The sequence below is a fragment of the Felis catus genome, chromosome C1 (assembly GCF_018350175.1).
Source record: "Felis catus isolate Fca126 chromosome C1, F.catus_Fca126_mat1.0, whole genome shotgun sequence".
Lineage (NCBI taxonomy): Eukaryota > Metazoa > Chordata > Mammalia > Carnivora > Felidae > Felis > Felis catus.
This window is the reverse complement of record NC_058375.1, coordinates 123455884-123478322: the sequence shown is the minus strand read 5'-3', so window position 1 is coordinate 123478322 and position 22439 is coordinate 123455884. Positions and strand designations below refer to the sequence as shown.

Sequence of the window (22439 nt, the reverse complement as noted above, 5' to 3'; positions counted from 1 at the left end):
GGTGTTCTTTCCTCTTCTATTGTTTTGAAGAGTTTGTGAATAATAAATTTTAATTCTAATTTAAATTATTGGTAGGGTTCAGTGATGAAGACATCAAGGCCTGGGCTTTTCTTTGTGGGTAGTTTTTTTGATTACTAATTTAATCTCTTCACTTGTTTTAGGTCTATTTAGATTATCTATTTCTTCTTAAGTCAGTTTAGGTAGTTGTATCTTTCTAGGAATGTGTCCATTTCATCTAAATTACCTAATTTATTAGCATACATTGCTCATAGTATTCCCTTTTAATCCTTTTTATTTCTGTAGGGTTGGTAATAATGTTCCCTCTGTCATGTCTGATTCTAGTCATTTGATTGTCTTTTTTCAGTTATTGTACTTTTCAGCTCCAGAATTTCCACTTTCAGATAATTTCCATTTCTTTATTAATATTATATATCTGATGCAAAATTGTTACTATACCTTCTTTTACCTCTTTAATCATGCTTTCCTATGGTTCTGTGAACTGTCTTAAAATGGCTACCTTGAAACATTTTTTCTGTTAAATCTGTTGTCTATTCTCTCTGATAGGCAGTTTCTATTGCCTGTTATTGGTCATACTTTCCCATTTCTTGTCATTTTTTTTTTATAGGAAACTGACATATTAGATAATATATTGCAGCAACTCTGGGTATTGGTCTTCTTCCCCTCAACACTGGCTAGGCTTATTGATATTTGCTTATTTTTTTGGTGACTGGCTGGGTTATTTTAGCGAAATCTGTTCCCTGACTTTTTCCACAATGTTAATCCTCTGAAGTTGCTCCAGATCCTAGGATGACACCTCATGGCAGTGATACTGATAAAGCTTTCTTCTACTCTTTTCACACAAAGCTGTTAAGCTCCACTAATAGCCAGCTGATTGCTCTAGGGTTTCAACAGTGCTTTGGAGTATATATTCCTCTGCACACTAATCCAATTAAATTGTGGCTCCTTGTAGGAATAGTTTTGGTGGTTAGTGTCTGATATTTGTCCTGATCCCTGGAAGGCTTGTCTCAGCTGGGTTATTTCTCATTTCTCTCCTTCAGTAGCCAGCCTACAGTCTAGAGTGTATCTTCATTGATCCATGAATCTCCTTCCAATTGTCTTTCACTACAGTCCTCATTGTTCTTGAGAGCACTTTTAGGCTTGAACTTCTATATGCTCTGTTGCAAATGAAGTCAGGTCTTTTGGGAAGAGAGATTAGGAGCTATCTGTTTTATGACCTGCTTCTTCCCGTAAGCAATAATCTCTGAGGCAGGTCTCTGGGGCTGAGAGTAGAGATAATGGCAAGCATCTTTGAAGGATACCCTCACTCTAGGAGCTGAGCACTTGTTAGGAGGCAGCAGCCTGGGCTCCTCTCAGCTTGCTTCTCCTGATGGGGAACCACTGATTCATGAGTCAAGGAAAGAATCATAAGGGCCCCAGAGTTCTCAATGTGCCACTTCTATGGTAGAGCCTCCATTCCATGAGTGGGAATTGGGTGGAAAAAGGGAATCTCTACCTTCTTGATCATACTTGCCCAAAAACTTAGCTTTGGCAGTAAGGCACTGAGGACTAAATAAGAAACACTGATGTCCTGCTCCCAAGTAGGAGCCTTGGGCTCTTAGCTGTAGTAGTCTGGGTTTGAGTTTCCAACTACTGAGCTAGAGGAAAGGAGAAGAAAGGAGCAGTGTTGGCCCAGATACCACAGACTCATTTTTCTTCTTGAATTTTCATAGATTTTCTTGAATAGATGCTTTTTTTCATTTGCTTTCTATCTTTAGGACCATTACCAAAGGCTCTGAATAATTGTTTTTTAAAACATAATTTTCACCACATAAGCCCCTCTTTGGGTAAAAACACAAGCCCCCCTTCAGGTGAGCCCCACTTTTCTCTTGATACCACCCCTCCCTCTGCCCCTTCTGGGATTCTCTCTCGTTCTCTGCCCCTCACTCACTTGTGCATGCGTGCGCACTCTCTTTCTCTCAAAAAAATAATTTTCACCAGTTTCACCAGGAAGTAAGTCAGTAGAATTAACAATTTTTTTAATGTTCATTTATTTTGAGAGAGAGAGAGAGAGAGAGAGAGAGAGAGAGAGAGAGAGAGAATCCTAAGCAGGTGCTGCACCATCAGCCCAGAGCCCAACGTGGGATTTGAATTCACGAACCATGAGAACCACTGAACCACTGAGAATGTAAGCGTTCACCTGAACTGCAAGGGAGGCTGGGAAATGTAGTTTACCCTGTGCTTAGCAGTTTCCATACATAAATACTTTGAATTTTCTCATAGTTTATCTGTATTTTCTAATTTTCCACAATTAATTTATATTTAGTGCAATGTAAATATAAATTTAATTAAAAATAGAAAATAGACAGAGAAAAACTAGAGATAGGGAATATATTAACAATTCTTTCTGAGAATTTTTGCTGGTGTCATTTCTGGAGTGGGGAACTAGGTTAAGAGAAGGTAATTAAATGTGGACATTCTAGCATATTATTGTAAGCTAAGAATTATCCAAAAGAGAGGAAATAATGATAATGAATGCTTGAGTTGGCTATCCTTAAAGACTATATAGAATCTCTTTTTCACTTGAGAGAGGAGAGGAAAGAAAAGAGAGAAATGTTTAAAAATGATTGTCCATGCTATTTTCACTAAAAATAGGGGAAGTTTCAGGATTTCAAAGCTTTCCCTGGAACTCTTGTAAACAGAAAAAAAAAAAAAAAAAAAAAAAGAAAAGAAAAAAGAAAAAAAGAAACCCAAACAAACCAGTGTTTATTGAGCTTGACAAAGTTAACAAATTGTGAAAATTTCCAAAGCTAATGGTTGTTTGTCTAAAAAATTCCTTTGATATGCTGAGAGTTTTAATTAGGGCCATTAAATACAGAAATTCTTAGGTTGCAAAGAATATCAGAACCACCCACTGATGTGCTGATGTGCTGTGCCTTAACCATATCATGCAAAATGAGACCATCATGCAGTGGGGGTTGTTTCACAAACTGTCATGGAACCTACTACAATATGAATCAATCTTTTGAAAAAATATTAAGAGCCATAAAAAGGAAGTACCGTGGGCATATATAAAGGGAGGGTTAATTTTCATTGAGAGAATTGGGATCAGCTTCAGAGAGGAAATGGCATTTGAGAAAATTCTGGAAGGACAGGATTTTTTGGACAAAGTCCTTGAAAGAAGGCATAGTGGGTTGAAAGTGACAATATGGCTGGAAAACAGAGCACAGGATACAGGAAGAGCTAGAAATTAGCTTGACTGTGGCCTCTGAACATGAAGGGAGGTTCAGTGGAAGGTCAGTCCAGGGAGGGAGGTGACAGCCAGCATGAAGGATCATAAATGCCAGCTTCAGGAGTTGTGATTTCTGATCAGTATTTAGAAAAACTGACCTACTAACACTGTGGAGGGAGGAATGAGGAGGGGAGAAGAACTGGAGCAGATTAGAAGGAGGTGACTGGCATGGTGTTTTTAAGAGGGGAGATGGTGACTACAGCCAGCACAGAGAGATGTGTGGGAGATATTAAGACTCCTCTAGAGTGTGGAGAGGAGTTTTGACAACTTCCAGAGGGAACAAAGTGGTGATCACAGGTCTGTAGTTATCTTTGACCCTTTCCCAGGTGTGGGACAGAGAAAGTTTGAGGTAGATGCCATTTTTGGAAACAACATATGGATTCTCTCTCTCTCTCTGTAGAACATTCTTGCAAACTCTCAAGGGAAACCAATTCTTCATGTTAAAGTTTTACAAGTTGTGGCATAAATTGTTTTTCAAGTGTCAAATGTTTCCACTGACAAATCACTAAGGATTCTCTGAGATTGTCAAATGTGGCATTATTGATTTTGTACCTAGTTTTGGTATAAAACTGAGTCGAGTCTCCTCTATGGCTGCAGCCCTGCCCCATCAATTCACCTCTCTGGCACCTGGAAGAGTCCCATTCTTTAGTGAGATTAAGTCACAAAGTTCCTCATAGGTGAGCACTCTGGGTGTACCCCAGAGAACTGTCCCACCTGCTCTGGCTGATGCTTGGCATTTTGCCCCAGGAGCTTCTGTCTGTAAATCTGTCATTGGCATCCTCACTTTCCCAGTGAGGGAAAGGAAGGGTTCTTCCTTTATTCATCAGCTCATATTCATGTAGTAAGACATCGCTGTGTGCTTATAGGCTGTCTGCCTCACTGGGGGATCGGTCCAGCAGTGGTGCCCACAGGCCTGGTGGAGAAGACTTGGAATTGTAAAAGTCCCTTATGAGTGCTCTCGGAGGGGGATTCACAGGGTGCTAAGGGAACACCCAGGAGACATGTCAGGAGCACTTCAAGAGGGAAGTGGCCAGGTGAGAACCTGAGTCATCTTTGATGAGTTTCTTTCCCTGCCCTCAGTGTCCCCACGTACAATCATCAATACACTCTGCTGAGTTTCCCCTGCAACCTTTGCTGGGTCCGTTCTTTCTTTTCCATATCTTCTCATAAAGGAACATTTATGATAGCCTCCCTGGGAGACAGACTCATGTAGATACTAGGCAGGCCTGGGCACACCAGCTCTGTGGCCTCTGGAGCAAGTTGCTAAACCCTTCATGGTCTCAGTCTCTTCAACTAAACAATGGGGGTATCAATGCCTTCCCCATAAATCTATGGTAAGGAACAAATAAGATAATATTTTAAAAACAGCCCTAGGCCTGGCAAACTTAAAGACGATCATTCCAGTCTCTTTCCTGTGCCTGCAATTTCTCCCTTTGTTTAATATACTCTGCTCCCAGCCGCCTAATTCATCTTCCCCAAACTTTAATCTTATCTCTCCCTGGCTTGAAAATTTTCAGATTCCCATAACCTATGGAATAAAGTTTGTACCAGTAGGAAAGAGGTTTATACTCTAAGGGAGAGTGAAGAAAGTATAAGGAAGAACAGCTTGAGAGCACAGAACAGGGACCCAGGGCATGCAGGCCGTTCAGTATCTGGAATATTCCTTAAGGAGGTGATCTTGAGGTAAGATATGAAGGATGGATAGGAGTTTACTACACAAAAGGAAGGATGGAGGGAAGATCATTCCAGATAAGGGCCCTAGAGAGGGAGGAAGAGGAGGAGGGGGTGGAGGAGGAGGAGGAGGAGGAGGGGAAGCAGCCAGTATGGCTGGAGTTTAGAGAACAGTGAGGAAGGATGAGAAGAGCCAGGGCCATCCAGGTCAGAGCCTTGTAGGCTGTGCTTTTGTGCACTTCTTACAATTTCCATGTATGAAGTAATGGGAGCCATGGGAAGGTTTTAAGCTGTAACTTGTTTTCACATCAGTTTCTCTTGTTAGGAAGGGCCATCCCTGCATTCTTTATAGTAAACTCCATAGGTGCTCAAGGAATTTGACTAATGAAGGGAATGAGATTATACTTGTAGAAATAGAGGAAAAGAATCCTGGTAGTTGAATTTTCAGGTTATTTGGGTGAGAGTGGATGGAGGCTTTACTGCACTTCACCATCCACAGAGTGTCTGGGGACTGCTGCCAACTTAGAGTTTGAATTGATTTGGCTCGCCAGGAACACATAGTCAAGACTGACAAACCCACGTCCCCCCAGAGGAAGAAAACTCACACTACCCCAGAGACCTAGACAAAGGGGAATTAAGCTTGCTTGAACTTGAGCCTGGGGACCAGAGATCTGTTGCTGGCTTGGCAGATTCTTGGGTCTCCATGGAAACGTGAGATTCTGGAAAAGTTTTCTTCTTGAAGGGAAGGGCAGTATTGGCTGCTTCCTTTACTCTTGGATGCCCTCAGCATGCATGATTCATGAAGCAGCTGTCTGTAGATTCGGTCCAGACAGGGGGCCATTTTGCACCATTTCTGACCCCGTCATTCCTGGTTGCTCCTCTTGCAGAGCCTCTCAGGCACTCTTGTACCCAGTGTGCCCAACTCTCCCTCATGCAGTGAGGCTCTGCCATGAGTCACAGAACCCAGAGTCATGCGTCTGGCTCATCCTCGTATCTCAGCGCTTAGGATGGTATCTTACACAAAGTGAAAGCTCAACACATTTTAAGTGTACAAATGTGTGACAAATAGAAGGGAATGATAGCCAAGTTCCCAGGTGGCCTTCTTCCTTAGAGTTGAGAAAAATGCATAGCTCAGGTTTCTCAAATTTTAAGCACATACAATTAACGAGAGATCTTGTTCTGATTCAATAAGTTTGGGATGCAACTGGATATTCTGCATTTCTAACAAGCTCCTGGGTGATGCTTGTGCTGCTGGTCCTTGGATCACCCAAGGAGATAAACAGAACAGCTGACTTAAGCCAAATTTTGAGAAAGGGCAATCATCACTTACAAGACCTTATAAATTAGTAGCCTGCCCAGCTCACCTACAAGATAAATGTACAAGCTCAAGTTCAAGTGCATAAGGTTCAATGAAGTTTTGGAATATTCATTTCATTTATACCTGTAGGCATAATTGGGCATACATACCAACAATATGTATTGAAAGTCATCTCCACACCAAAGAGATCAGTGGCCATTCAACAGCAATACATAGCATATAATTCCAAGTGATTTTGCAATTATTTCAGAAACATTGAATATTTGTAGGGTTTTGTTTGTATGTTTGGTCATAATTTCATTTATTCAGCAAGCATTTGTGGAATGTTCATTATGGATAAAGCCTCTCTCTGGGAACTAGAGGGCAGCCTTCCTTGGGCTCCTAGTCTAGTAGGTGAGACAGAAAGAAAACAAATAATGACAGTATAATATGATGAATTGTCCTCATCAGTGTTGGACAACAGAAGTATAGCATGAGCCACAAAAGTAATTTAAAATTTTCTAGTAGCCACTTAACAAAAGTACAAACAGTTGTAATCAACTTTTTTTTTAAATTTTTTTTTTAACGTTTATTTACTTTTGAGACAGAGAGAGACAGAGCATGAACAGGGGAGGGTCAGAGAGAGAGAGAGGGAGACACAGAATCTGAAACAGGCTCCAGGCTCTGAGCTGTCAGCACAGGGCCTGACGCGGAGCTCGAACTCACGAGTTGTGAGATCATGACCTGAGCTGCAGTCCAACGCTTAAGCGACTGAGCCACCCAGGCGCCCCAGTTGTAATCAATTTTAACAGTATATTTTATTGAGCCCAATATATTCAAAACAGTCTTGTTTCAATATGTAATCCATATAAAGATATATTAGATATTTTACTGTTTTTCATATGAATTCATCCAAAGCTGGCCTGCATTTTGCCCTTACAGCACATCTCAAGTTGGACTACCCACACACTTCAAGGCCTCCAAGCCATACTTGACAGTGTAGGTCTCTACAAAGTGTGGAGGCTAGCATTCAGCTGGTTAAGTGTCTGACTTCGGTTCAGGTCGTGATCTCACTGTTTGCAAGTTTGAGGCCTGCATTCAGCTCTCTGCTGTCAGTGCAGAGCTTGCTTCAGATCCTCTCTCCTCCTTTCTTTCTGCCCTTCCACCTGCCCCCCCCCCAAAATAAATAAACATAAAAAAAAAAGATGTGGATGCTAGCAACTTCTCTGCTGTAGAACCTGGGAGGTGGGTCAAGGAAGGGGCTAGTCAACTGCACTGCAGGCTAAGGGTGGCAAGTAATGTCTGGAAGGGCAGAAAGGTGTGGGAAGCTGGCTGTGCCACTTGGCCCCAAGACACAGGTGTGACAGGCTAGCAGCCACCCTGAAAATGGTTGGGAGAGCAAGCATGGTGTTTAGAAAGGGAACTCTGTAACTCTGTGGGCCTGCAGCGCTCAGCTTCTGTTAGGCCACTGGTTGGGTCCTCAGACAGTTGCATGAATGAGGGTGTGATGATTTTGGTTTCCTCTGCTATCTGAGTGGATCTTGTTCTGAATGAGTGCAGAGCCTGGCATGGATCTAAGCCTCAGGGTATCTTTTCACAGAACAGTCACTATCTTCTATGCTGCGGGATCTCACTCCTTAGGGGCAGGTTTGGAGGGGCTGTGTCCTCTGTCTGCCTTTCTCTGGCTCTCCAGAACTCCAGGCCACCCCTTCTCTTCAGATGATGCCTCAGTGGAACCACTGGCCCTTCATGAAACGAAAGAGCTGCTCTCAGCTAGTTTTTCTCCAACAGGTGCCATTCACCTCCTCACCACCACCCCCTCTCAACTAGAACAGCAGCCATAACCCAGGGTCATTAAATCTGGTTTTGACTCAGGGACAAGATAGACCAGGCACTGGCCTACAAATGTGGACACTAACAGCTCCTGATAGAACCAGGGTGGAAACTGAGGTATGTGTGACTCACTCATACTTTATCCCCAGCACACTACTCCAAACACAGATATCCCATTACATACAGTCCCCTGGAGATTTGTATTTTTGACTTTATAGTTGCTCAGCAAACACTTATTTAATGGGGGAAAAGTGCTATGTTAGGTGTGCAGGGAATGGTTTCCTTCTTATTTGCTTATGCTCTAGGAAGAACAACACACAGAGGCCTGTGACAGGTGAACAAACTGTGAGATAGGAAAAAAAAATTAAAATATTTTCAGGAGAAATTTGTGAGGCTCAACATGTTCAGTGAGGATTTAGAATCATGAAAACTTTCACTGTGGTTAAAGGAATATTGAGTGGCAACGTGGAAGTGGGTGGGACATATTTTGGGTTGGGGACAGGGTAGCCTTTCTAGACTTCTGAAATTAGCCTTATAATTTGTCTGAGATTAAAAAGTTTTTGTATTATTTCTTACCCTTTTCAAAAAATTGCATAAGGTGGCAAGAAAGGATGCTGGTGTCCCTAGGCTTCTGGAAGGCATGTTCTCAGCTGCTGATGCAAACACCGGGGTGTCAATGTGTCCATCAGGAGACACCTGGTACAGTGGGAAGAACAAAGAACCTGGAGACTAAAGCACCCAGATTTACATCCCAGCTGAAGGTGTGTGGCCACATTATTCCATGTCTCTGAACTTCGCTTTCCTCCAAGGATGTCTTACAGATTTAAAGAGGTAAGTAACACATAAAGTGTCTGTGAACATTTGGGAGCTGTTTTAATTTATTTCCCTTTTTCCTATACCTAATGCTCTAACCAATCTTCGGGATGCTCACTAAATAAAAACAACCAGAATTAATTTGAGCAGTTTTTCTACAACCATTCACAAGTAGTTGAAGGGTAGGGATTTGTCATAATGGAGAAGTATGGGCAGATCCATATGGAAAACAATATTTGCTGATCACTCAAAAGTTATTTCAGAGACAGAATAAAATGTGTGTATGTTAGGTAATGTTTTGTAAAAACAGTAACATAAAATCCAGAAAGGAATGGAGAAAGGGAAGTTGAAATTATGAATAGGGTGGTCAGGAAGGTCTCACCACAAAGCTGAAATGTGTGCAAAGCCTGAAGGAGGTGAGAGAGCCAGCCGTATAGTGATAGAGGAAGAAAGCATGCTAAACAGAGGAAACAGTAGATGCCAAAGCCCTGATTGGGGGGAGCACTGGCCTTCTAAATATAGTAGGAGCCCGTGTGACTGGCATGGAATGGACAAGGATTGTGCAGGCAGCGAGGGGATCAGAGAGGAAACGAATAGCCAGATCACATGGGCCATCTAAGCCCCTCTGAGAAGTTTGGATATGACTCTCGAGTGTATTGGGAATCTATTGGGGCTTGGAACAGAGGGATGCTATTTTTGATTTCTACTTGAAGGTGCTCACTCTGCTTACTATATTGAGAAAGACCAGATTAGGTCAAGGGGAAGAAGGTGGTGACAAACTGGAAGTCAATAAGGTGATATGAGGGTGGTTTGGACAAAGGGTGGCAGTGGAAGTATGTGGACATCAGCTGGAGGCTTCTGACAAAGGTTTTGATTCCCTAATAGGACAGAACATGCTGAAGTGATCCTTCCCTCCTTACTCTTCTTCATGAATTTGATGACCTGACTTGTAGCAGCCATCTTTGGTCAAAAAACATCCCACGATGTTGACCAGGGGCATTGTCTCCCTAACCAAAACTAATGACTGCTCATCTCTAGATTTCTTGTTTTGTGAATAAGCAAACCTCTGTTACTTGCAGCTGAATGCATCTTCAGGGACACAGTGCCCTCAATGACACCCTCTGTTTCCTGTACTTCATCAGGACCCCAGTGACCTGAAAAGTCAGGCTCCAAGCTGTCCAAGGAATCAAAGAATTCTTGTGTGATTGTAGGAGGAAAAAGAATTTGAAACACATTCTCTCCTAATCCCTCTTCATCTGAGCTAATTTCCAAATGGAAAAAGTAATCAATTGAAGTTATATATATAGCTTATTCAAAGAGCTGAATGAGTGGCTGGAAACAATTCCCCAAACTATGGTTTCCACTGAATAATTGAAATTATGCTGGGGCATGGAAATTTTTCAGCAAATAAAATATGCCTGAAAATCTATTAAAGATATGTCTGCAAAAATCATTTGCAAAAGCCCAACTCAGCAATAAAAAATAAATTACATTTCTGTTCTTGCTGTTGTTCCCTTTGGGAAAGAGCATATTACTACTACTTTGTGGACAAATGGAACCAGTGAATTTTGGAATGAAGAACTCTACAAGTTCTAACCGTGAGGTTTAGACATTAGGTGATAATTCTACACTGAAAAGTAAATAGGGAAAAATTTCCCTGATTTAATGTTGCTCAGGTAATATATATGCTGTTTTGTCTTATCTGTGGGGGGGTTTTGGAATTAGAGTTTTCCATCTGTGACTTTCTTTGAGTGACAGACAACTTTACTCAGAGTTTTGGGAGCTCATTTGGGTTATTTGGACAAGACCTATGGGGTTCAAAGAGCTCACTAGAATCCCTTATTACTATTTTCATCTTATCCTGAGCACAGGGCTCAGAAGAGAAAGTCCCTTCAAAGGGTAAGTTAGAAAGTTGACCAAGGGAATGTAATTTTTGAACTATAAATTGAAAGACCTTCTGAGTAGTTTTTTTCCAGCATGGGGCAGCTCTGCCAGTTGGCTTCAAAAACTGTTTGGGTTTGTGTTTCCATAACCCTCCTATACTCTCTCTATTGGTGCAGAGAGCTTGCTGGACACCTCTTTAAATTAAGACTACATAGCTTAAAGCCACAATCCTTTTGCCTGTTTCTTCTTTCTTATCTCATTATTTTTTGTCACAGCTCAGGGTACTGGCCTGGGGTTTGCTAACTACCTTGGGCAGGGCAGAATCTGTGATTTCCTCTCTCAAGATGGGCATTGGCACTCAGGGATTTCACGTTTATGCTAGGCTGGGCCAAGCAGATTCATTCCAGGGGAAATTTGGAATGGGAAAGAGACACAACTTCTTACAGAGTCCAGACCTCCTCCTAACTATCATAGCTATGATTCCATTACTTAAAAGAAGCCATTGCCTTTCGCCCCAAATTAAGAAAAAAAAATCAGCTACCCATTATCAATTAGCTGCTGCAATAGAGGAAGGTCATGGAGGGACTGAGGGGAGTTGTTGAAACAAAGATAGGATGATGTGACATCACACGCTGCTTCTTCCAAGCACAGAGTGAACTTCAACAATGGTACCAACCTTTGTCCTGTGAGCAAATCAAGTGTGTTTGGGAACAGTGGCGGGATGGGAAGGGAAGTGATGAATGGTTGTTCATTCCTTTCATGGTGAAAGCAACTTTAGCCGAGGTTAGAAAGAGAGCGCGTTAAAAAGAGAAATTTCTGTAAGATACTGGATGAAGAACTTTGTGTTTTAACTCATTTAATTTTCAAAACAACCCATCGAGGAAGCTACTTTTATCTTCTTCATTTTACAGACAAGGTAAAAGGTGCTTAAAGTTAAGCAATTTGCCTTGGGTCATGGGTAGCAAACAATGTCAAGGCCATTGCTCTTTACCTCTACAGACTGCTTTGAGGGTGGCCCAATTGGCTTCTGCAGAAGCTTAAGGTGTGTAGAATTGAGTTTCTGTTTCATGGTGGCCTGACATGTGCTCTCTCACCCATGTGTGCACACCTGCTCCCTCGATTTCTTTCCCCACCCCCTCCTCCCTGCCTCTTTCCCAGTGGGCCCTATGTGAGCAATGGCTAAGAGTGTTGGTCTGAAGGGGACAGTTGCCTCAGTAGCCTCTGGTCTATTTGTAGTGGGGTGCTGGCTGGCTGCATGCAACTGAGCCTGGCAGTCGCAGGCCTTGGCATTGTCTGTTGGCCTCACTGGTTTCTCCCACCTCGGAAGCAACCTGAATATGATTTGAAAGGCATCTGACAATTCCAATGTGTATTGCTAGTTTTCTGATGTAGCTGGAGGGGATGGCAGTAGAAGCCCAGGTCAAAAATAATACAGGAAGGATGAGAGAACCCAATGGGGAGAATAAAGGAACACCTGCTGATGCCTGCTGCCATGAAATCAGGTTACCCCGGTGGTGGCCTGCTGACCGGAAGGCTAGGTGTGATTGAGATGGTTTCTGGACCCCAGGGAAGCATTCCTTATGTGCCCCCATTCTTTTTTTTAAAGTTTATTATTTTAAAAATATTTTTAAGCTTATTTATTTATTTTGAGAGAGAGAGAGAGAGAGAGAGAGAGAGAGAGAATATCCCAAGCGGGCTCTTCACTGTCAGCACAGAGCCTGATGTGGGGCTTGAACGCAGGAACTGTGAGATCATGACCTGAGCCAAATCCAAGAATTGTATGCTTAACCCAGGCACCCCCACGTGCCCCATTCTTATCTTGTGTTCTGAAATTCCATAATTAGACATTAACTTTAAAACTCCTTGTCTTATTTTAAAAATCAGTGGTGCATTATCTAGTAAAAAGAGAATAGGGAGGAAAACATTGTGCTGGTAGAAAGATCCAGATTCTCAAAATCAGAAAATCTGTAAGAAATTTACTTTAATTATGCCATACATATAAATATTTCAAAAACTAAATTTTGTTTTGAATGACCTGTGGGGGTGACTGTATAATGTCAAGAGCTTTTTATTGCCTAGTGCTTTTTTAGTACATTAGGTCTTAATTTGAGCCTAGTTAAAATATAAATACTCTTGGGAAACTATCACTTTGTATTAGTTTTCGATTTTGTTGTAACAAACTACTACACATTTAACAACTTAGAACAACAGCTATGTATTAGCTTCATAATTACGACTTGTCACTTCATTTCTGGGCCTCAAGCTTCCAGTCTGTAATATGCTACGTGTGAAATGGTGGTGTTTTTAACAGTGTTATTAGTTTAGACTTTCTGAAACTTGGTTCCAAAGTCATACAATGTTCTCTAGTTGTAAAGATGCTTGGCATCCCTTATAAGGAGTGATGAAAGAACTGAGGATGGCTCATTAAAATGGAACCCTATTGAATGTGCCCTGCCAACACAGTCCTGCAGGTCACCATAGCATCTGAAGGGTAGCTTTGAAAAAGTAATTGATGTCAGAGGATGGTCAGGATGAGGGTGGCCAGACTAGTGTTTCACAAGGTAGTTCATTCGAGCTCTCTTACTCCCAAGCATCTGGATAGAACTCCCTGCCATGCTTGAGGCTTTCAGAAATCAAAGTAAAAAGCAAACAATAGTAAGGCTTCTTAATATTTAGGAGCAGAACATGTGTGGAAGATACTATTGCTGCCAACCAATATTTCCTGCTTTCCTGCCTTTAGACAACCAGTATGATTTTACTTCCCCAGCCTCTGAAGACGGATGTTCCATGTGATCTTTTTGGTCAATGAAATGTGAGTGGGAGAGGTATGGGTCACTTCTGGGAGGAAATGCTTAAGAACTGGTTTGTGACTCTAATGAATGTTGCTGCATATTGCTTATTTACAAGTTGCTAAAGAAGTAAACCTTAAAGGTTCTCATCATAAGAAAAAGCAATGTGTAACTACACATGGTGATGGATGTTAACTAGAATTACTGCGATGATCATATCACGATATACAAGTATCAAGTCATTTTCTTGTACCCCTAAAATTAATATAAAGTTAAATGTCAATTAAATCTCAATTTAAACAAAAGGAAAAAGAGGAAAATAATCCTTGTACTCTAAAGAAGCAAACTAAGAATACCAGAAAATTAAAAAACAAAGCAAAACAAAACAACAACAACAACTGGTGTGGTTGTCCATGTTTTCTCTTCCTCTTCTACAGTGACCATACAAGTTGGGATGATAGGTGATATAACACCCAAGACAGCTACCTGGAAGGTGTCAGAACTTGCATATACTGAGAAGTAAACTATTGTTTTTTAAGCTTTTAAGATTTGGGGGTTGTTAGTTATTGTAGTGCAATCTAGCATAACTTGACTTATACAGAAAGAAACAGGCCCTAAAATTTGGTCAATGGTAGAGATTGTGGTTTAGAGATAAATACCACTTTCCCGACAGAGGACAGAAAAAAGCCCTCATAATCCAGCTTCCTGGATGAACCATTTTGATTTTTCTTTTTATGCTCCCTCCCAGGCTTGAGGTAGTTGGTGAAGTGTTAAAAAGCAGATAGCAGGGATCTCAAAGAGATGAAGAATTAGTCTGGATTCACAGATCGAACTGCCAACCGCTGGCCGACTGAGAGCTGGTTGGATTTCCAAGCTTGGGTTTCTAAGGAAATACCTTTAACGATATTGTCTGAAGTCTTCTAGTTTACTTGTTTCAGCTCTGATAGGCTGTATGCAAGAAAAAGCATTAGAACTGTCTTTCAACTAAATAACTTGGGATCTTTTGAACTCTTGTTATCTTTGGGCTGATGTGTTTTGACCATCTTCTCAAAAAAACTCTCCCTGGTGCTTCTGATTCAGATTTATTTCCTGGAATGGTCTTCTGAGCTCACCCTTTGCTCCCTGTCTTTCTTTTCTTTTTCCAGAAGAGAATCTATTACAAGCCAAACATCAATCTCTGAATCTAAAATTTAGGACTGCACTTTATGGAAATTGAGCCTGTATTGTTCTTCTGAACACCAGCCAAGGTATCCTAGACGATCCTGGGGGATAACGACCAGCTCTACCACAGAGCCCCAGGCACTGCTCTCCTGTGTCTTTTTCACATGTGAGAATAATCAGAAAGTTCAGATAGTTTGTTAACTTGATAAATATTGACAATGCTCACACCTATGTAAAAGCAGTATTAAGTACTTTGGGGATACAAAGATGAGTAAGAACTTCTCTGCTTTCTAAATATTCACTACTAGTTGTAGCTCACACACTGCAATAATTAAGAGTAAAAAAAATGGTATGTTAAAAGAGGTTCTGAGAGCCCTGTTCTCCTGATTACTATTTAGGTGACTTTGATAGAATAATTTTATTATCAATTTAACTTGACTAAATTATAGAATACCTCAAGGCTCAGTTTGGGCGGGTTTGTTATGTTCAAAGGAGCAATATGGCGGCCAAAAGATTATACAAAATATTTCAGTGCTTTACTCAATTTTTTATTGAAGTGGGAAAGAGGCTAGTATGTTCTTAATACATGGCCGCCCTCTTTAAGATAGTTTTTCTCCCATTGCTGCTCCTTTTAATATCCTTTGCCTTCTGAAAGTCTTTCCCTTCTGCTCTCATTTCCCTGTCCCTGAAAACCATCAACTGATGGTTGTAAACACAATTATTCTCTCCATTTTCCCTTTGCCCTTTCCAGAATCTCCACACTGCAGAACAACCCAGGGGCTGATCTGGTTTGCAAGAATTCTTCCTCCTTAGATGCCTGAGTGAGTAGGCACACATACGTTTTTGTCCCTCTATTTGTCCCTCTTACTCCGCAATAATACTTTTGTCTCTGTTAAATATTGAGAATATTTACATTAAATTGAGTTCTGAGGCTGGGTGGCTCAGTCAGTTGTGTCCAACTCTTGGTTTTGGCTCAGGTTGTGAGTTTGAGCCCCACATTAGGCTCTGCACTGACAGCACAGAGCCTGCTTGGGGTTCTCTCTCTCTCCCTTTCTCTCTGTCCCTTCCCTATGCTCTCTCTCTCTTTTTCTCAAAATGGATAAATAAATTAAACAAAAATTGAGTTCCTTAACCTTTGAAAATTTTCATAACATTTGTTCATTGCTATTTTGGGATTGAGCATGGTATAGGTTAAAGCATCCTGGTCTGGGAGGTAAGGAACTCTGCCCCCACTGGATTCATCATTTTGGAAAATTCACTGAACATCAGGGTAATATGGTTGCTTGACTATAAACTAAGAGATGGATCATTTGGATCTCTGATGCTACAATAAGTAGAATCCTGAGTAATTGCCTAGGTGAGGGCGGGCACTGAGTGGAGGAGAGTGCTGGCACCATCTATATTGTCCTAAAGAGACAGCACAGTTAGAGAAAGCTCTCCCTGTTCATATGATTCTCAGTGCAAGTGCAGAATGTTTGGCCCTATGTTGAATCATGAAACATGTCAGGGATGGTTAATTAGTCTATAACAAAGATTAAAATATTTTAACGGTTTAAAAGGAAAGTTCATGCATCCTGCACTCCTTGATTGTCATAGTTCTTAAAAAAAATCTTCATTTTCTTTTCCTTTTGTTAATCTGTAGGGCAGTAACTGCAATTTGTGATTCCTAACATGGGCGTGGCTTTGCTGTGGCACTCTTTCACTAGCGTGACTAATGGCATGAGCTATTTCTCCAAGCACATGCAGTGCTCATGTGTCATCAAGCTACTGCCCTGTGTTAACTTTCCTCTTGCAGCATCACCTTGGGCTTTTTATTTGGCAGCACCTATATTGAGATATAATTTGCATACTACACAATTCATCCATTTATAGTATGTAATTTAAGGTTTTTTAGTATGTTCTCAGAGTTGGGCAACCATCACCACAATCAATTTTTAGAACCCCAAAGAGAACCCCTCTACCCATACACATCACTCCCCATCCCCCACTTCCCCAGCCCCTGGCAACCACTAATTTATTGTCTCTGTGGATTTCCCTATTTTGGGCATTTCACATGAATGGAGTCATATAATATGTGGTCCTTTGTAACTGGCTTCTTTTACTTGGCTTGATGTTTTCAATGTTCATCCATGTTGTAGCATGTATCAGTACTTCATCCTTTTTATGACCAAATGATATTTCACTGTATGGATATATACCACATTTTGGGTACCCATTCAACTGTTTTTTTTTTTTTAATTTTACATTTATTCATTTTTGAGAGACAGAGAGAGACAGAGCATGAGTGGGGGAGGGGCAGAGAGAGAGAGAGAGAGAGGGAGACATAGAATCTGAAGCAGGCTCCAGGCTCCGAGCTGTCAGCGCAGAGCCTGGCGTGGAGCTGGAACTCAAAAACCTCGAGATCATGACCTGAGCTGAAGTCGGATGCTTAACCAACTGAGCCATTCAGGCACCCCCCCATTCAACTGTTGATGGACCATCACTTCCTTTTTCCCCTTTATTTTTTCAAACTTAGTCTCATAATTTTGCTAAGACATGTTATGAATCCAAAAGCCACTGGAGAAGAAGCCCATAGCTGTTTTCTTCACCAGAATCTATGTGTATGCATGTTGGACAGGCACCCCCACACTCTGTATACCTACAGAGAAGCTGGGTGACCCTATGGTAAGAACATGAGGCTCCTGAGTCAGACTAATTGGTTTGGAATTTTGTTTTTTACCACTTATTGTCAAGCAGCATTTAGCTTCACGTTTTAAAGGCTTGCCCCTTTTCCCTTTTGATTTTATCTCTTCCCTCATCCTGCTCCCTGGGAACTGGTGCAATAATCCTAGACTGTAAGATCAAAGCCAAAAATACAATAGCTGCAAGATGGAATTTGGTTCCTGAAGTGAGAGGCTGCAAGTAATAGCCCCTAAGCATGTGGCATAGGATTAGTTGAAGTGGTCAGTTAGTGGGTGAAAAGACACAGATCACAGGCTAACAAGCTGGCAAGCCTTGGTCTGCGGTGGCAAAACAAGAGTAAAAACTCTTCTCTGAGTTCACAGGGAGGCAGAGCAGGGGCAGACTGAGTCCATAGTATTAGGGAACTGGTGGGAAGTTTTTACAGTGTGGTGTCTGTTGATACTCTTGCCATATAAGAGATGTGCTCTGGCCAGGGTTAACAGCTTGTAGGCATTGGGGGAAGGGAGCATGGCTTTGCTAAAATAGGATTCTACCTGTGTCCGGCAATCTAAGCAACTGACAGTGCAGTCATACTGGGGACCCGGCAGGGCTGAAAATACCAAGGACGTTTGTATTGCAAACTGAAGTGGTTGATAGGGACTCTTTACCAGGATATAGCTCATGGCTGTAGGTCTATCTCTTGTGTCCTCTGTTATGAGTTCTCTGCATCACCATAAGCAAAGTAACATAATAATAGTGACAAAGATCAGGTAGGGTGTTGTCTTTGCTCTAATGCCTACTCTTTCAATGGGTCCAAGGTAGCCACTGTGAAGATTAATGGGAGGGTATGCAGCGCACAGGCCAAGAATAACAGACTCTGCAGTGGTTGGCAAACTGCAGTCCATCAGGTGAATCTGACAGGCCACTTGTTTTCATATGGCCCTGCCCAACCTTAAAACAGGTGAGAAAAAATGTGCACATTTGTTTGCTCTCTTACTACGTAACTCCCTACATAACACTCTTGATTTTGCCTTTGGGCCCACTAAGTTCAAAATATTTACTATTTAGCCCTTTTACAGGACAAGTTTGCCAATCTCTACATTCTAGTCTTAGGCCTAGAGATGAGGTCAAGATAAGATCTTGTGTCCAGAGTGAGTGCAGAAAAATTAAATGGGCAAGAAGCTTAGCAAATTTCCGAGGGAATTTTATTGCTATAAGTAACTCTTATCTTTATCCACAAAAGTCTGTAATTGTTCAACCTCTGAAATAATGCTGTTGATCTCAAACCTGCCTCAGCAGGAAGTGGGCTATGAGCCTACAGTGAAAAGCACGCCCTTCAAAACCTACATGTTCTCCAAGGATACACACAGAGTACCACGTGAGCCAATGGCCAGCTTACCTTGAGGCCTGAGAAGGCACCTTTGCAATCTTTGCCCTGTGGGATTTAACAAAACCATAATAAGCCAGTGACTGCCACGTGTTGCTGGAGTCACCCTTTTCCAAATGGATGTTTTATTTGCCACTATGGAGTCGTAGTCCATCATCCCATATTGTGTGTTTGTGTGTGTGTGTGTGTGTGTGTGTGTGTGTGCCCGCCCTCTAGTTGGCATGTCACTGGGCAACGAGAAGCTGTGTGCATTTCTGAAGCATTTGAGTTTACAAGATGTGAGTGGAAGGTAGTCTCTAATCTAGTCCCAGGGGATATGACCCTAAAACCACGTTTTCATTTAGATATTCCAAACATTTCTACATCATTTGCATTTTGTACAAAATACCTGTATATTATTTTGTCTTAAAAATAAAAGCCATGAAATGAAAAGAAAAATTCTGCCATACACATTCGGCTATGGAAATATTTGTCAGCTCTCTTCAAACTTTGGAAACAAAGGGAGACAGAGCTGGGGCATTTTAATCCAGTTCATAATCACTCTTGGGAAAGGGGCAAATTTTTCTGTAGTCTTTTTGTGCTTCTAACATCTTTGATTTTTTTTTTCTCATTTTGCTAAACCAGTATCTTAAGATGGGACTCAGTTTTTTTTTCCTTTTGAGGGACAAGTAGTTCTCATTAATTAATTACACAATCATTATAGCAATATCTTAGTAGGTTTAGACATTAGTGCAATAATATCATCCTGATGTTACCGACCTAACCCAACTCTTAAAATGACCCTTACTCCATTTTAGTCCTTTTTGATATGTATTTTTATTTCATAATTATTTAATTTTTAAAATATAATTTATTGTCAAACTGGCTTATATACAACACCCAGTGCTCATCCCATAAAGTGCCCTCCTCAATGCCCATTTTCCCTCTCCCCTACCACTCTATCCAACCTTAGTTTGTTCTCTGTATTTAAGAGTCTCTTATGGTTTGCCTCCCTCCCTATCTGTAACTATTGTTTTTCCCCTTCCCTTCCCCCATGGTCTTCTGTTAAGTTTCTCAAGCTCCACATATGAGTGAAAACAGAAGATACCTGTCCTTCTCTGACTGACTTACTTTACTCGTTCATTCTGGGTTCTCTGTTCTATTCCATTGCTCTATGTGTCTGTTCTTGTGCCAGTACCATACTGTCTTGATGATTACAGCTTTGTAGTAGAGGCTGAAGTCTGGGATTGTGATGTCTCCCGCTTTGGTTTTCTTCTTCAATATTACTTTGGCTATTTGGGGACTTTTGTGGTGCCATATACATTTTAGGATTGTTTGTTCTAGCTTTGAGAAGAATGCCAGTACAATTTTGTTTGGGATTGCATTGAATGTGTAGATTGCTTTGGGTAGTATTGACATTTTAACAATATTTGTGCTTCCAATCCATGAGCATGGAATGTTTTTACATTTCTTTATATCTTCTTCAATTTATTTCATAAGCTTTCTATAGTTTTCAGCATACAGATCTTTTACATCTTTGGTTAGGTTTATTCCTAGGTATTTTATGGTTCTTGGTGCAATTATGAATGGGATCCATTTCTTTATTTCTCTTTCTGTTGCTTCATTATTGGTGTATAAAAATGCAACTGATTTCTGTACACTGATTTTGTACCCTGTGACTTTGCTGAATTCATGTATCAGTTCTAGCAGTCTTTTGGTGGAGTCTTTCGGGTTTTACATGTAGAGTATCATGTAATCTGTGAAAAGTGAAAGTTTGATTTCTTCTTTGCCATTTTTGATGCCTTTGATTTCTTTTTGTTGTCTGACTGCTGATGCCAGGACTTCCAAAACTATGTTACACAACAGTGGTGAGAGTGGACATCCCTGTCGTGTTCCTGATTTTAGGGGGAAAGCTCTCAGTTTTTCCCCATTGAGGATGACATTAGCTGTGGACTTTTAACATATGGCTTTTATGATGTTTAAGTATGTTCCTTCTATCCTGAATTTCTTGAGGGTTTTTATTAAGAAAGGATATTGTATTTTGTCAAATAATTTTTCTGCATCTACTGACAGGATCATATGGTTCTTACCTTTTCTTTTATTAATGTGATGTATCACATTGATTAATTTGTGAATACTGAACCAGCCCTGCAGTCCACGAATGAATCCCACTTGATCATGGTGAATAATTTTTTTTGTATGCTGTTGAATATGATTTGCTAGTATCTCGTTGAGAACTTTTGCATCAATGTTCATCAAGGATATTGACCTGTAATTGTCTTTTTTTGTGGGGTCTCTGTCTGGTTTGTGAATCAAGGTAATGCTGGCTTCATAGAACGAGTCTGGAAGTTTTCCTTCCATTTCTATTTCTTTGGAACATCTTGAGAAGTATAGGTATTAACTCTGCTTTAAATGTCTGGTAGAATTCCCCAGGGAAGCCATTTGCTCCAGGACTCTTATTTGTTGGGAGACTTTTGATAACTAATTCAATTTCTTTACTAGTTATGGGTCTGTTCAAATTTTCTATTTCTTCCCGTTTGAGTTTTGGTAGTGTGTGGGTGTCCAGGAATTTGCCCATCTCTTCCAGGTTGTCCAGTTTGTTGGCATATAATTTTTTATAGTATTCTCTGATAATTGCTTGTATTTCTGAGGGCTTAGTTCTGATAAATCCATTTTCATTCGTGATTCTATCTATTTGGGTCCTCTCTGTTTTCTTTTTGAGAAGTCTGGCTAGGGGTTTATCAATTTTGTTTATTTTTTCAAAAAACCAACTCTTAGTTTCATTGATCTGTTCTCCCATTTTTTGTTTTTGGATCTATATTGTTTATTTCTGCTCTGATCTTTATTGTTTCTCTTCTTTTTCTGGGTTTTGGCTTTCTTTGTTTTTCTGCTTCTAGTTCCTATAGGTGTGCTGTTAGATTTTGTATTTGGGATTTTCCTTGTTTCTTGAGATAGCCTGGATTCAATGTATTTTCCTCTTAGGACTGTCTCTGTTGCATCCCAAAGGGTTTTGATTGTTGCATTTTCATTTTCATTTGTTTCCATATATTTTTTAATTTCTTCTTTATTTGCCTGGTTGACCCAGTCCTTCTTCAGTAGGATGTTCTTTAACCTCTATTCATTTGGAAGTTTTCCAAATTTTTTCCTGTGGTTGATTTCAAGTTTCATAGCATTATGATCTGAAAGTGTGCATGCTATGATCTCAATTATTTTATATTTTTTGAGGGCTGTTTTGTGACCCAGGATGTGATCTATCTTGGAGAATGTTCCATGTGCACTCGAGAAGAATGTGTATTCTGCTGTTTTAGAATGAAAAGTTCTAAATATATCTGTCAAGTCCATCTGGTCCAGCCTATCATTCAGGGCCATTGTTTGTTTATTGATTTTCTGCCTAGAGGATGTGTCCATTGTTGTAAATGGAATATTAAAGTCCCCTGCAATTACCACACTCTTACCAATAAGATTGCTTATGTTTCTGATTGTGTTATCTGTAGGTTTCATGTTTGTAGTGATGTCTCTGGTGCTTTGTGGCCTTTGCAACATTTCACTCACAGAGTCCCCCTTGGGATCTCTTGTAGGGCTGGTTTAGTGGTGATGAATTCCTTTAGTTTTTGTTTGTTTGGGAAAACCTTTATCTCTCCTTCTATTCTGAATGACAGGTTTGCTGGATAAAGG

The 22439-nt window shown here is 40.7% G+C and overlaps 1 long non-coding RNA gene across 1 annotated transcript in view; it reads left to right on the top strand.

Annotated features, from left to right (window-relative positions):
- Positions 1-12470: 12470 nt before the first annotated feature.
- Positions 12471-22439, top strand: part of LOC123379122 — a 48367-nt gene continuing 38398 nt past the window's right edge. Inside the window, exons 1-3 of the long non-coding RNA XR_006583126.1 lie at positions 12471-13599; positions 14722-14823; positions 15489-15558. This is a non-coding gene — a long non-coding RNA (uncharacterized LOC123379122). The remainder of the gene's footprint in view (positions 13600-14721; positions 14824-15488; positions 15559-22439) is intronic.